Source organism: Heptranchias perlo, chromosome 11 (genome assembly GCF_035084215.1).
Source record: "Heptranchias perlo isolate sHepPer1 chromosome 11, sHepPer1.hap1, whole genome shotgun sequence".
Lineage (NCBI taxonomy): Eukaryota > Metazoa > Chordata > Chondrichthyes > Hexanchiformes > Hexanchidae > Heptranchias > Heptranchias perlo.
In genome coordinates, this window is record NC_090335.1 from 25,111,910 (window position 1) to 25,125,917 (window position 14,008).

Consider the following 14,008-nt stretch of genomic DNA (forward strand, 5'->3'; position numbering starts at 1 on the left):
TGCTTCTTGTATGGGAAAATAATTGTAATAGATGGGTAGTGTGGATGAATGAGTGGGTGGGTTTCCATTGATGTAATACAGATTTTGGACATGTTCCTGTAGTAAATATATCAGAGGAAGATTTGACACAACAATTTTCCTCAGGGTTTCTCATGATTAACATGACTGCCTTCATTTACTGATATATAGCTAATCTTTTATTTGTCCCACCAAATCATTATAGTTTAAAAACAACAGATGTTAGTTTATTCAAAACTAAGAGGCTGTTCACATTTGATCTTGCAGTGTGTGGTGAAACCTATATTAAAGCCTTATCTGTATAGAGAAGCGGGGGTGGGGGGTGATTTTTGTGTCGCACTTTAATCAAGCAGGCAATGGGCAGGGTTTACAAAGCAGGTAGCATAGTGATTATGTTACTGGATTAGTAATCCAGAGGACTGGACTAATAATCCAGAGAACTCGAGTTCAAATCCTGCCATGGCAGTTTGACAATTTTAATTTGAGTTAAAAGAAAATCTGGAGTAGTAAAAAGCTGGTATCAGTCAAAGTGACCATGAAGCTGTCGAATTGCCATAAAAACCCATTAATGTCATTTAGGGAAGGAAACCTGCCCATTTTGGCCGATATGTGACTCCAGTCCCACACCAACGTGGTTGATTCTTATCTGCACTCTGATGTGGCCTAGCAATTGTATCAAACCTCACGGCAACTCGGGATGAACAATAAATGCCAGCTTTGCCAGCAACGCCCAGAGAGTATTAAAAAAAAGTTGCTCGATTTTGGATCTGGCACTCGTTACAATGTGGTCAGCAAGCTTCCTGTGTGAAACGCACCCCACACTGGGCAGCTTGCCGAACCAGAGGTGGGAAGTTGGGCGTGGTGGCCACTTGTGAAGGGTAGCATTTAAAGGCTATTTTATATAATAAAGGTATGTTTAGTGTGGGAAAACAAAGGAGCAGGACTTTGGAGCAGCAGGCAACAGATGTTCAGAACCTACAGCAGCAAATACAGAAACTTTCTAAGCCTTTATTGTGCAAAACCCACAATTGACTGCCATAAAAATGTCCCCAAAAACTCCATCCAGCTTTCCCTGAGGATCCCTTTGATCATTGCTATTCTCAAAGGATTCAATTTGGGCCAAACTCAATCCTTTGCAAATGATGTGAAAGTGATAAATTCAGAGCATATTGGACTTTAGCTTGGTGCTGTGCTCCTTCTTGGTAACCTTTGCCTTTAACATATTGTGCATTGCGTACAGATTAGCAGCAGGTTACAAGAAGCTAATCTGTTGTGGCATTCCCTTTAGCTATACAAAGATTTAGCACAAGGGGGACTCAATTAAACAGATATCTGTAGAGTGATTTATTATCCAGTGGGAATATGTAATGCAGAACAAAGAACGCACATGACAGCTGAAGAAAAGGTAACAGTCAAAAAATGGTACAGGAATAATTTCATTCCCATAGAAGGATTAGCATGGATTTGTTACTGTGGAAATTTAAATGAAATCAACGTGTTAGCAGATTTAAAGATGGGAAAGGTTACACAGTTCTACAGCTCCACAAAAGGCCTTCGATAAGGTACTGCATTGTAGACTCATGACTAAGGTCAGAGCATGTAGAGTCAGAAGACAGGTAGCAGAATGGATAGCAACCTGGCTAAAAAACAGAAAACGGAGTAGGGGTTAAGGGTAGCTACTCAGATTGGCAAAAGGTAGGAAGTGGTGTTCCACAGGGATCGGTGCTGGGACCACTGTTGTTCACAATTAACATTAACGATTTGGACTTGGGCAATGGAAGTGCAATTTCAAAATTTGCAGACAACACCAAATTGTGGAATGTAGTTAATGCAAAAAAAGAATGTGTCAAAATGCACAAAGACATTAATAAACTTGCAGAATGGATGTGTAATTGGCAAATCAATTTCAATATAGATAAGTGTGAGATGGTGCATTTTGGTAGGAAGAATAAGGAGGCCACATACTGCTTGGAAAATAAGAGTCTAAATGGGGTAGAGGTGCAAAGGGATCTGGGAGTACAGATACACAAATCACTAAAACTAGTGACACAGTTTAATAAGGCCCCAACAAAGGCAAACCAATCACTGGGGTTCATTTCTGGAGGGATAGAATTGAAAAGCAGGGAGGTTATGTTAAACTTGTATAGAACCTTGGTTAGACCACACTTGGGGTACTGTGCACAGTTCTGGTCTCATATTATGAAAAGGTTATAGAAGCATTGGAGAAGGTACAAAAAAGATTCACAAGGATGATACCAGAACTGAAAGGACATACTTATCAGGAAAGGCTGCACAGGCTCGGGCTCTTTTCTCTAGAAAAGAGAAGGCTGAGGGGTGACCTGATAGAGGTCTTTAAGATAATGAAAGGGTTTGATAGGGTAGACGTAGAGAACATTTTTCTACTTGTGGGAGAGTCCAAAACTAGTGGCCATAAATATAAGATAGTCACTAATATATCCAATAGGGAATTCAGGAGAAACTTCTTTCCCATAGAATGGTAAGAATGTAGAACGCTCTACCACAAGGAGTAGTTGAGGTAAATAGTATCGATACATTTAAGGGGAAGGTAGATAAACACACGAGGGAGGAAGGAATATAAGGGTATGCTGATAGGGTTAGATGAAGAAGGGAGGGAGGTGGCTCGTGTGGAGCATAAATGCCAGCATAGACCAATTGAGCCGAATGGGCTGTTTCTGTGCTGTAGGCTCGATGTAACTCGATGTACGACTGATTAGAACTGGTGTCTAAAAACACAGCTGCCCCACATACCAACTTAACTGATGATGAAAAGCTAAGCATTAATACTTGGATTTCCCAGAAATAATTAACGTCAGAAGAACCCATCTCTTCAGGGAAAAGCTACTTGCTTGTAATGTTTTTTCTATTGTTTAATTTCATTTTTTGTGGCCCAGGTAGGTCTTCCTAAGCAATTTTAATCTGGTTTGAGGGATCATTGCAGATCAACAACAGGAGAATACTGCCTAGATTGAGCTGTATTTTCTGTTCTAAACACGGAGCTCCTGTAAAAAATAAAAGCCTCTCGTTATCTCTAAAATCTTTGGAGAGCAGCTGCATAAGTCTAGCTTTAAGCAATCACGCAGAAAAAAAATAAAATCTGATCAAATCCAGCAGAGCATCCTACAAGAAAGTTCTCGTGAACACACTTCAGGAATTCCTCCCCCTCTTTGCCCTTTACACTATTACTATCCCAGTCTATATTTGGATAGTTGAAGTCCACCATTATCAGTACTCTATAGTTCTTGCATCTCTCTGTAATTTCCCTGCAAATTTGCTCCTCTATATCCTTCCCAATAGTTGGTGGCCGATAGAATACACCCAGTAGTGTAATGGCGCCTCTATTGTTTCTTAACTCTAACCAAATAGATTCTGTCCTTGACCCCTCCAGGACATCCTCTCTCTCCAGCATTGCAATATTCTCCTTAATCAGTACTGCCAACCCCCCTTCTTTTTTTTCCTTCCCTATCTTTCCTGAACACCTTCCTAAAAGAATCTGTACAAATCCAGCACAGCATTACTTTAAAGATCGTGGTCCACGTGGGTACCAACGACATAGGAAAGAAAAGGGATCAGGTCCTGCAGTTAGAGTTTCAGGAGCTAGGGTGAGAGTTAAAAAGCAGGACCTCAAAAGGTAGTAATCACTGGTTTACTCCCAGTACCACGCGTTAGTGAGTACAGAAATAGGAAGATAAGGCAGGTTAATGCGTGGCTAGAGACATGGTGCAAGAGGGAGGGCTTCAGATTCTTTCGAAATTGGGACCAGTTCTGGGGGAGGAGAGACCTGTTCAAGACGGACGGGTTGCACCTCAACAGAGCTGGGACCAATGCCCTTGCGGGACGGTTCACTAGTGTTGTGGGGAAGGATTTAAACTTATTTGGCAGGGGGATGGGCACCATGATGTAGCATTAGAAAGGAGAAATAAGGTGCACAAAGGATTAGGAGAGACAGATAGCACTAGAGTAAGAAATATTACAGTATTAGGTAGGATCAGACTAAGAGAGAATACAAGGATGTCTAAGATAGGTTTAGAGTCCATGTGTGTAAACATGGACTCTAAACCTATCTTAGACATCCTTGTATGCTGCAGGTGAGCTGCAGGTGCAAATAGCCACATGAGAATATGATGTAGTGGTGATAATGGAGACCTGGCTCGAAAAAGGGCAGGATTGGGTACTAAATATTCCTGGATACAAGGGGCTAGAAATTGGGCCATCCAGTGCCCGTTGTTTCGGTACTACACGGCCTCTTGAAATGCCAAGATGGCGCCTTGGCTGTGCACGCACAATTTTAGTGCACAGTGTGCAATGCTGATTTAAAGTGATAGACACCATTTTGAGACTTAACCGCGACCATCTGAATATGTCTTACAGTGCCTGGAAGAACCCCCCACCACTGCTATTTAAAGGGACCATGCAGGATTTACAGGTTAGTTGCTGGATTATTGCTTCTGGCTGCTGATGCATTTGTAACTGTTTTTGGAGGTCTCCTATATTTGAGTACTAGGACGCGGGGACATAGCCTAACATTTAGATCCAGGACATGCAGGAGTGAAGTTAGGAAATGCTGCTACACGCAAAGGGTGGGAGAAGTTTGGAACGCTCTTCTGCAGACGGCATTTGATGCTAGCTCAATTGTGAATTTTAAATCTGAGATTGATAGATTTCTGTGAACCAAGGGCATTAAGAGATATGGGGCTAAGGCGGGTATATGGAGTTAGGTCACAGGTCAACCATGATCTCATTGAATGGCAGAACAGGCTCGAGGGGCTAAATGCCACTGCCACTTGCTGCCTCCTGTTATGCACCACCTTCTCCTGCAAGAAAGCGGGACATGTGTCTGGGTGATGTGCCTGTCATGGTGGAATAACTGCCAGTGTGAGTGGCCTGTGAGTTGTGGTTGGGCAGCGCGCAACAGTGGTAATGTGTAAGGGTGAGAGGAAGCATCTGATTGGTAGAGTTGAGTACTGATGGAAAGAGTTTGTTGGTTTGTGGGTGATGGGGGGGTGTAGTGTATGGAGCAGTGGATGCGGCCAGTGGTGCAGCTGGTAGGAGATGCCACTTGACAGTTGACCTCACTCACCTTGACCATTCGTGTCAAAGCACTGAACTTCTTCCTGCACTGCATCCATGTTCGTAGTGCTATGCGCCTGGCATTGACTTCGTCCTCCACTGCCTTTTGGGTATATGTCGGGAGGGGCCTCATGCAACCCCCCCCACCCCTTCCCCTCCCTGCCGCGGACATAAGATGTCCCTCCTTCTCTTCACCTCTTGAACCAAGACGTCCAGTGCATCAGCAGAGAACCTTGGTGCACATACTCTCGCAGGTCTGGTACAAACTCAGACCGGCAGAATGGTGAGGTCTGGCATGCAGATTGGCGGATGTGGGATTTAGTAGTGCGCAACCTTTATTCAATGTTTTAACATAACTGAACAGTTTGTAAACATAGTGACAGGACCTGCATCTGTGTTTTACATGTGTAATGTCTGATCTTCATTCAGACTCCGTGCAGACAGCAGACTGTTATTTTTAGCAAATAACAGGTATCGTCTACCTTTAAGAGATTTTATGAGACATCCTCCCTTTAAGAGATTGGGGCTCCCCCTGCTGGTGGAAAATGCGCATGTCCTTGAATCCTCATGTCAGGCTTGGTTTTTAACGTTGCTGTCAGGTAGGCACTCAGGCTGGACAAATGTTTCGTCCTGCCTGCGCAGGAAGCACTGGGCATGGGTTAGTCGCGGATCGCAGTACCAGAGCCAGATTATTGGCCTTGTCCAATTTAACCCCCATGGTGTTCAGGAAAGGTAGGGAAGGAAGAAAAGAAGAGGGGTTGGCAGTACTGATTAAGGAGAATATTGCAGTGCTGGAGAGAGAGGATCCTTGAGAGATCAAGGACAGAATCTATTTGGTTAGAGTTAAGAAACAATAGAGGCGCCATTACACTACTGGGTGTCTTCTATAGACCACCAACCAATGGGAAGGATATAAAGCAGCAAATTTGCAGGGAAATTACAGAGAGGTGCAAGAACTATAGAGTAGTGATAATGGGAGACTTCAACTATTCTAATATAGATTGGGATAGTAATAGTGTAAAGGGCAAAGAGGAATTGGAATTTCTGAAGTGTGTTCATGAGAACTTTCTTGATCACTATGTTTCTGGCCCAATCAGGAAAGAGGCATTGCTGGATCTGGTTCTGGGCAATGAGGTGGGTCAAGTGGAGCAAGTGTCAGTGGGGGAACATTTAAGGAAAAGTGATCATAGTATCATAAGGTTTAGATTAGTTAGGACAAGGAGCAATCTAGAGTAAAAATACTTAATTGGAAGAAGGCCAATTTCAGTGGATTGAGAATGGATCTGGCCCGGGTAAATTGGAATCAAAGATTGGCAGGCAAAACTGTAATCGAACAATGGGTGGCCTTTAAAGAGAAGATGGTTTCTGTACAGTCTAGGTACATTCCCACGAGGGGGAAAGAGAGGGCAACGAAAGCCAGGAGCTCCCTGGATGACAAAAGAGATAGAGAGTAAGATGAAGCAGAAAAAGGGGGCATATGACAGATGTCAGGTTGATAACACAAGTGAGAACCAGGCTGAATATAGAAAGTACAGAGGAGAAGTGAAAAATGAAATAAGAGGGGCAAAGAGAGAGAATGAGAATAGACTGGCGGCTAACACAAAAGGGAATCCAAGAGTCTTCTATAGGCATATAAATACTAAACGAGTAGTAAGAGGAGGGGTGGGGCCAATTAGGGACCAAAAAGGAGATCTACGCATGAACGCAGAGGAAATGCCTGAGGTACTAAATGATTACTTTGCATCTGTCTTTACCAAGAGAGAAGATGCTGCCAAAGTCACAGTATCAGAGGAGGTAGTTGAGATACTGAATGGGCTAAAAATTGATAAAGAGGAGATACTAGAAAGGCTGGCTGTACTTAAAGTAGATAAATCACCAGGTCTGGATGGGAAGCATCCTAGGTAGCTGAGGGAAGTAAGGGTGGAAATTGCAGAGGTGCTGGTCATAATCTTCTAATCCTCCTTAGATACAGGGGTGGTGCCAAAGGACTGGAGAATTGCAAATGTTACACCCTTGTTCAAAAAAGGGTGTAAGGATAAACCCAACAACTACAGGCCAGTCAGTTTAACCTCGGTGGTGGGGAACCTTTTAGAAACAATAATCTGGGACAAAATTAATAGTCACTTGGACAAGTGTGGATTAATAAAGAAAAGCACGGATTTGTTAAAGGCAAATTGTGTTTAACCAGCTTGATTGAGTTTTCTGATGTGGTAACAGAGAGGGTTGATGAGGGCAATGCAGTTGATGGACTTTCAAAAGGCGTTTGATAAAGTGCCACATAATAGGCTTGTCAGCAAAATTGAAGCCCCTGAAATAAAAGGGGCAGTGGCAGCATAGATATGAAATTGGCTAAGTGACAGGAAACAGAGCACAGTGGCGAATGGTTGTTTCTCGGATAGGAGGGAAGTGTACAGTGGTGTTCCCCAGGGGTCGGTACTAGGGCCGCTGCTTTTTTTGATATATATTAATGACTTGGACTTGGGTGTGTGTACAGGGCACAATTTCAAAATTTGCAGATGGCACGGAACTTGCAAGTGTAGCAAACAGTGAGAAGGATAGTAATAGACTTCAAGAGGACATAGACAGACTGGTGGAATGGGCGGACATGTGGCAGATGAAATTTAACGTAGAGAAGTGTGAAATAATACATTTTGGCAGGAAGAACGAGGAGAGGCAATATAAATTAAATGGTACAATTCTAAAGGGGATGCTGGAATAGAGAGACCTGTGGGTATACATACACAAATCTTTGAAGGTGGCAGGACAGGTTGAGAAAGTGGTTAAAAAAGCATACAGGATCCTAGGCTTTATAAAGAGAGGTACGGAGTACAAAAGCAAGGAAGTTATGTTGAACCTTTATAAATCACTGGTTTGGCCACAACTGGAGTATTGTGTCTAATTCTGGGCACCGCACTTTAGGAAGGATGTGAAGGCCTTAGAGAGGAGCCAGAAAAAATTTACTAGAATGGTTCCAGGGATGAGGGACTTCAGTTACATGGATAGACTGGAGAAGCTGGGGTTATTCTCTTTAGAGCGGAGAAGGTTGAGAGGAGATTTGGTAGAAGTGTTCAAAATCATGAAGGGTTTAGATAAAGTAAATAAAGAGAAACTGTTCCCATTGGCGGAAGGATCAAGAACCAGAGGACACAGATTTAAGGTGACTGGCAAAAGAACAAAAGGCGACATGAGGAAAAACTTTTTTACGCAACAAGTAGTTATGATCTGGTGCTGGAAGCAGATTCAAAAAGAATTGGATAAATACTTGAAGGGAAAAAAATTGCAGGGCTATGGGGAAAGAGTGGGGGAATGGGACTAATTGGATAGCTCTTACAAAGAGCTGGCATGGGCTCGGTGGGCTGAATGGCCTCCTTTTGTGCTGTGACCATTCTATGATTCTATGTTTGGACCGCCTTTTCTTTAACTTTAAGAAAACATAATCGAATAGATGAGCCCAAATATATTTCAAGAGGGATGAGTTGATGGGGAGACTTAACCAAGATGAATTTTTTCAGCTTTCTCTGTTACGCAAATACATGGTACAATCCATAACATGAACTGGGCAAATATCTGTGGAGTGTTACTTTTTTGATATGGAAAAAATATATGCATTTTGTAATCTCACACATTTTAAAGAGGACCACCTTTGTGAAAAAAATGTTTCACAAATCTTATTTTGTTTGGTTTGGAGAAGAGCCAGCAAAGGCATGTGTCATTTTGGTCATAATAACATTACTCTCAAGTAACGCAACAGTGCCTTTCAGTGTGATTCATGGAGCCAGTTCTGAGGCCTGTTACAATGTCGATGGGGCTATTTGTCTTTACAAATGACACCTGTCATTAGCACACTGGTCTGACCTCAATCAAGTTCCTGAGATCAGGTCATTTAAACAATTAGAATATGATCCCTGTGCACGTTGACCCAGGTGCAGGGACCGCAATGATGGAGAAGTGGGATATCCAGTGCACTAATGGGCTACTGGAAAAATTTAAAGGGACGCGACCACTTAAAGGTTAAGTAGCAACATGTGGTGGGGGGTAAAGATTCTTCCAATTATTTGAAAGGTTGAAAATAACTTTTAAAAAATATTTCTCATAGTTTGCAAAAGTTGTATGGGATAGGGAAGGGAGAAGTTGCAGGTAAAAAATAAACTCAATGTCACAGCATTAAACAGCATGTGTGGTGGGGCAGCGGAGTGGTACATCCATGCTCCTCCATTTGATGGCTGGCAAAGTGGATGTGCTGCTGTATGAGACGGGTGCGTGGAGGGTATGTCCTATGTGGTACTTCAGGATACCCTTCTCACAAGACAGCAGGGCACCATACCTGACACGAGCTGGTGGCCAAGTCATGCTACTTTATGCACTACCTACGGGACCTGTGAACAGATGAGGGAGGAGACTATATGCTTAAAGGAAGCTGGCAAAATAAGATTGGCCGATGGTATTCTAGCACCAGGTAGATGGCCCAAGAATTCATGCTGTACATCTGTTCCACATTTACCATTCATGATGCCAAGCCCCGACACAACTTTAAAGCTCCTTCAGTGCATCTCATGCATATCCACACTTCAGCAGGGCACACATTCAAAGCACAACTTACAAGTTAAAGTCTTAACACGTTCACATATTCCAAGGGCTCTACATCAAAGCATCATAACACAAACACGGTTGCTTACTGATGCCCAGAATGCTATTCAGGTTGGGCCTTTGGCAGGTATTAGTGACTCGTTGTATTTCAAGATTGTCTAAAAAAAACTGAGGGGAAAGTTCTGGGAGTTTTTTTTTAATGCCGAGGGTTGCCAGGACATGTAATGCCCTACCAGAAACAATGGTGGAAAGAGAATTTATGATAGCTTTTAAAAGGGAAGAGGACAAATATTTGAAACAGAAAAAAAATAAAAGGGTATATCATGGAATCATAGAAAGTTTACAGCACAGAAGGAGGCCATTTGGCCCATCATGTCTGCACTGGCCAAAAATGAGCCACCCAGCCTAATCCCACTTTCCAGCACTTGGCCCATAGCCCTGTACATTATGGCACTTCCGGTCCACATCCAGGTTCTTTTTAAATGAGTTGAGGGTTTCTGCCTCTACCACCCTTTCAGGTAGTGAGTTCCAGACCCCCACCACCCTCTGGGTGAAAAATTTTTCCTCAGCTCCCGTCTAATCCTTCTACCAATTATTTTAAATCTATGCCCCTTGGTTATTGACCTCTCTGCTAAGGAAAATAGGTCCTTCCTATCCACTCTATCTAGGTATAGGGAAAGGGCAGAAGAATGGCAGTAAATGGATAGGTCTTTCAGAATGATCTCTTTATGTGCTATAAAATTCTATGATTCTAAATGCAGCAGTGTGGGAACATTGGGCACCTGTGTCGTGTTATTTGATCGCAAATGAAATTAAAGTGCTGGCCATACTGACTTACACATCAGTCACGTGTTTGATACACGTGAACAGCACATTGGCTGATATTGCAATGTTAAACAGGAATGGGTCATAGGCAGAACAGTTGAGGACAGATGTGACCTTGTCAACAACTAGTAGTGCTGTCCTTACGTTGCAACATGGCTGCAGGTATCCTTACTGCACATGGCAAAACATTGCAAATGCTGCCTGCTGATCCTCAGCAAGCTGAGGCAATTGTCCTCAATCAATGGCGGGTGGGTTTGCAGGTATGACCACATGCTCTGCTGTTCTCCTGGCATGCCTTCTTTCACCTTGTACCACTTTCACCAAATATCAATAAAATTTCAAAAATATGGAAAAATGGCCAATAAAAATATGGGTACATGAAAGTTATATAAATGATGCAAGAAAAACAAAGGGGGTGATTTTAAACCCGAAGAACGGGTGGGTTGGGGGGCGAGTGGGAGTTGAAAATAGTTGTTTTATGGGTCACGACTGCAACCCAGCTTTATTTCCGGGTTTAACATCAGCGTATAAAAGTACAGACTTCCCACTGGGAATGCAAAGTTCGAAAATTTTGCGGTTGCGACCAAAAGAACAACTATTTTCAACTCCCACCCGTCCCCAACCCACCCTTTCTTGGGGTTTAAAAATCACCCCCAAAGTCTCTTCTTGCTTTAAGAGCTCCATCGCTCATGGAACTTCCCTTATTCCCATTCCAAATGGGTGCTGTAGGAAAAAAAGAGCAAACTTAAGATGAATCCTGCAGAATTCTGCTTGATGTTCATTGAAATATGTTTGCATCAACTCTGAAGCCTGAATGAGGTTCAGGCATGGAATGGGTACAAGAACTGTCGCAAACGGAACGCAACAGACTACTGAGCTTCAGCCCCGTTGGAACTGGACACTCTCCCAATTCTCTGATCCCCTGCGCTCATGGCGCAAACTGCTGTCCCAGCCTGCAACATTGCAGAATCAGCTTCTACGTCACCATATCCTGTATTCCGAATCAAATAAAGAAGGGTTTGCCAAACACATTTTCCTGAAGATGGTGTACCTTTAAGTTTTGTTGTAAACGGGGTACATCCAACCAGAAACTGAGAGAGTTTTGAATACATAACAATAAAATGCAATCTTGTTTTCTCAAGCAGCTGATTGATCATGCCCATCCCAGCTGAATTTAAAAGCAATAAAACTTTACATCAGCATCACTGACCCTACTTCCTGTGGAGAACTGAGAATGTTTATTGGTGGCTTTTCAACAAAAAACACTGAGACTTCTTGACCAGCTTCAGATGAGTCCCTGTGGAAAGTGAAACTTACTTATATTTGGTAATGACAGGGGCCATCAATCTATCTACCAGTGAAAAATAATCATATTCTATTACTTTAAAATCATAGGCCCAATTTTCCTCCATACCCTGGAAGCACGACGGGTGAGACCTATCAGCTGCAACCCTGACCGTGGCCCATTTCCCAAGGAGGGGGTTGTTCGCATTTTTAGGGTGGACACCAGAGTCCAATGCCATCCTTTGTGACACTATCAGAGAGAGCTTCTCTGCAATGAAGAGCATCCTAGAGCAAGTAGCAGGAACTTCTGCACAATTCCCACAGAACCTGATACATAACTGCATGAATAATCTTCTGGGACTATACACCCTGGTATTGGGTAACTGTAGTGGGGGTCTGGATCTTCTGTGGTGCTACCTTATAAGCCTTGAGTTGTCTGCTGTCCTTCCTCCTCATCCTCCTTCAACAAATAAATCAAAAGGAGGGAAATCCCCATGGGGAAAAACATTGTGCGGCCTTCCTCTTCATTTTAGGGAAATTCTCCAAACAAGAAACAGTCTTCAGGGAGATTTCTAAAGGAAGCTAGCGGCCTCAAAAATATAGAGCAAAAATTAAAAATTTTGCAAAAGACCAATCCATAGTAAGGTTACGAGCTTCTACCTAACACCACAACAAAACACTGCAATTCACATTTAAGATCCCAACATCAGCTTTCCTCAGCTGCTGTTCTAAGTGACCCCTGTCTTACAGTGGAGGAAGTTAGATGGGTGGATCCTAGGGCAGAACATCAGAATATAGAACTCATATAATCCTGGCCTAAACCCATCATTTACATGGCTGCACCTTAGCTAGGGCGGAGGCACCTTTCACTGTTTCCAATGGAATTTAGGTCGGAATTAAATGGAGTGTTAAATAGGTAGATGCTGTTGAAATCCCAAATTCCATGCCCCCAGATAGATCCAAGGATTTACACCTTACAAAATCATAGGAAATTTTAAGGCCATTCTATTTTCAGCAGATGCCCTCTCAATGGTCTCCAGATGAATCCAATATTGTGTAGTATAGTGGTGGTGACAGGTGTGCCATCTCTAAAGAAACAGAATTACTTTGGTAATGGTACTGTCATCTATGCCGCCTACTTTAACGCAAAAGAGATCTGTCGTGGCAAGTAGGGAAGACAGAATATGTGAAATTTTAAGTTGTAGCAGAATGTATTTTTGATGTGTAATGTAAACACGATCTTGCCTCTCATCAGAAACATAATAGGATTTTGACTAGAGAAAGTATGTTTTTTTATATTCGGGGAGTGGATTGCTGCCCAGAGTCGATATAGGATAATTCACTTCATAGAGAAACAAAATGAATCACTCACTTGACTGAATCATCGCTTCACAGTCACCAGCTGCACACACTATTTAATAGCAAATGCATGCATTGCCAATAGAGTCAGTCTTCCTGTTACACAGTTGGAACCATAACATGTATCTCCATCTGCAAGAAAGATCTTCATAACTCTGCTGCACCTGCAATACTTGTGATTTAAGGGTCTTCATGCCACACAAGTGGTGGTCCCAGCAGTGGTTTATTTCCGGTGGCTTCTTTCCCCGAACCGCAGCTGCTGGATGGAGTTGCTTTCACACGTTTGCAAATCAGCTGTTAAGAGCCATAGGGCCCACAGCTTGTTCTTTGCAATCACAAACCAGTGCTGGCAACCCGAGGGATTGTGAATAGATTGTCTCCATGATATTAATCATAAAAATTAGATTAGAACAAAGAGAATTATTAAGAGCTATTTGTCTTTTTGAATTTGTGGTTGTAACACTGAGGCAGTTGTCAGCCCCATTTCATTGCGATCTCTTAGATGCCAAAACTAGATAAGGAATGTGTTGTTTAAATGTTTCAGTTACAGACAGTTCACTCAGTGCCTGACTGGGAACTGCTTCCATGCAAATTGAGGATGATGATAGGTTGCTGAGTGCTGTTCCCACTGGGCTGGGAGAAGCAAGTTGGTCTGTAAAGTGCTTGCTTGAAATAGTCCTGATGACAGTAGTTATCAGTCTCTTAAGGAAAGATTGTCAGTTACAGTGAGGCCCAATCCACCCAGGCTGTCACTGGTACTACAAGTTGTCGGGACTTCTACAACCCTTTCTTTTTTGTTTCTATATGGAATGCATTTTGGATTGCTTTGGTAATCTCTTGTTCGGCT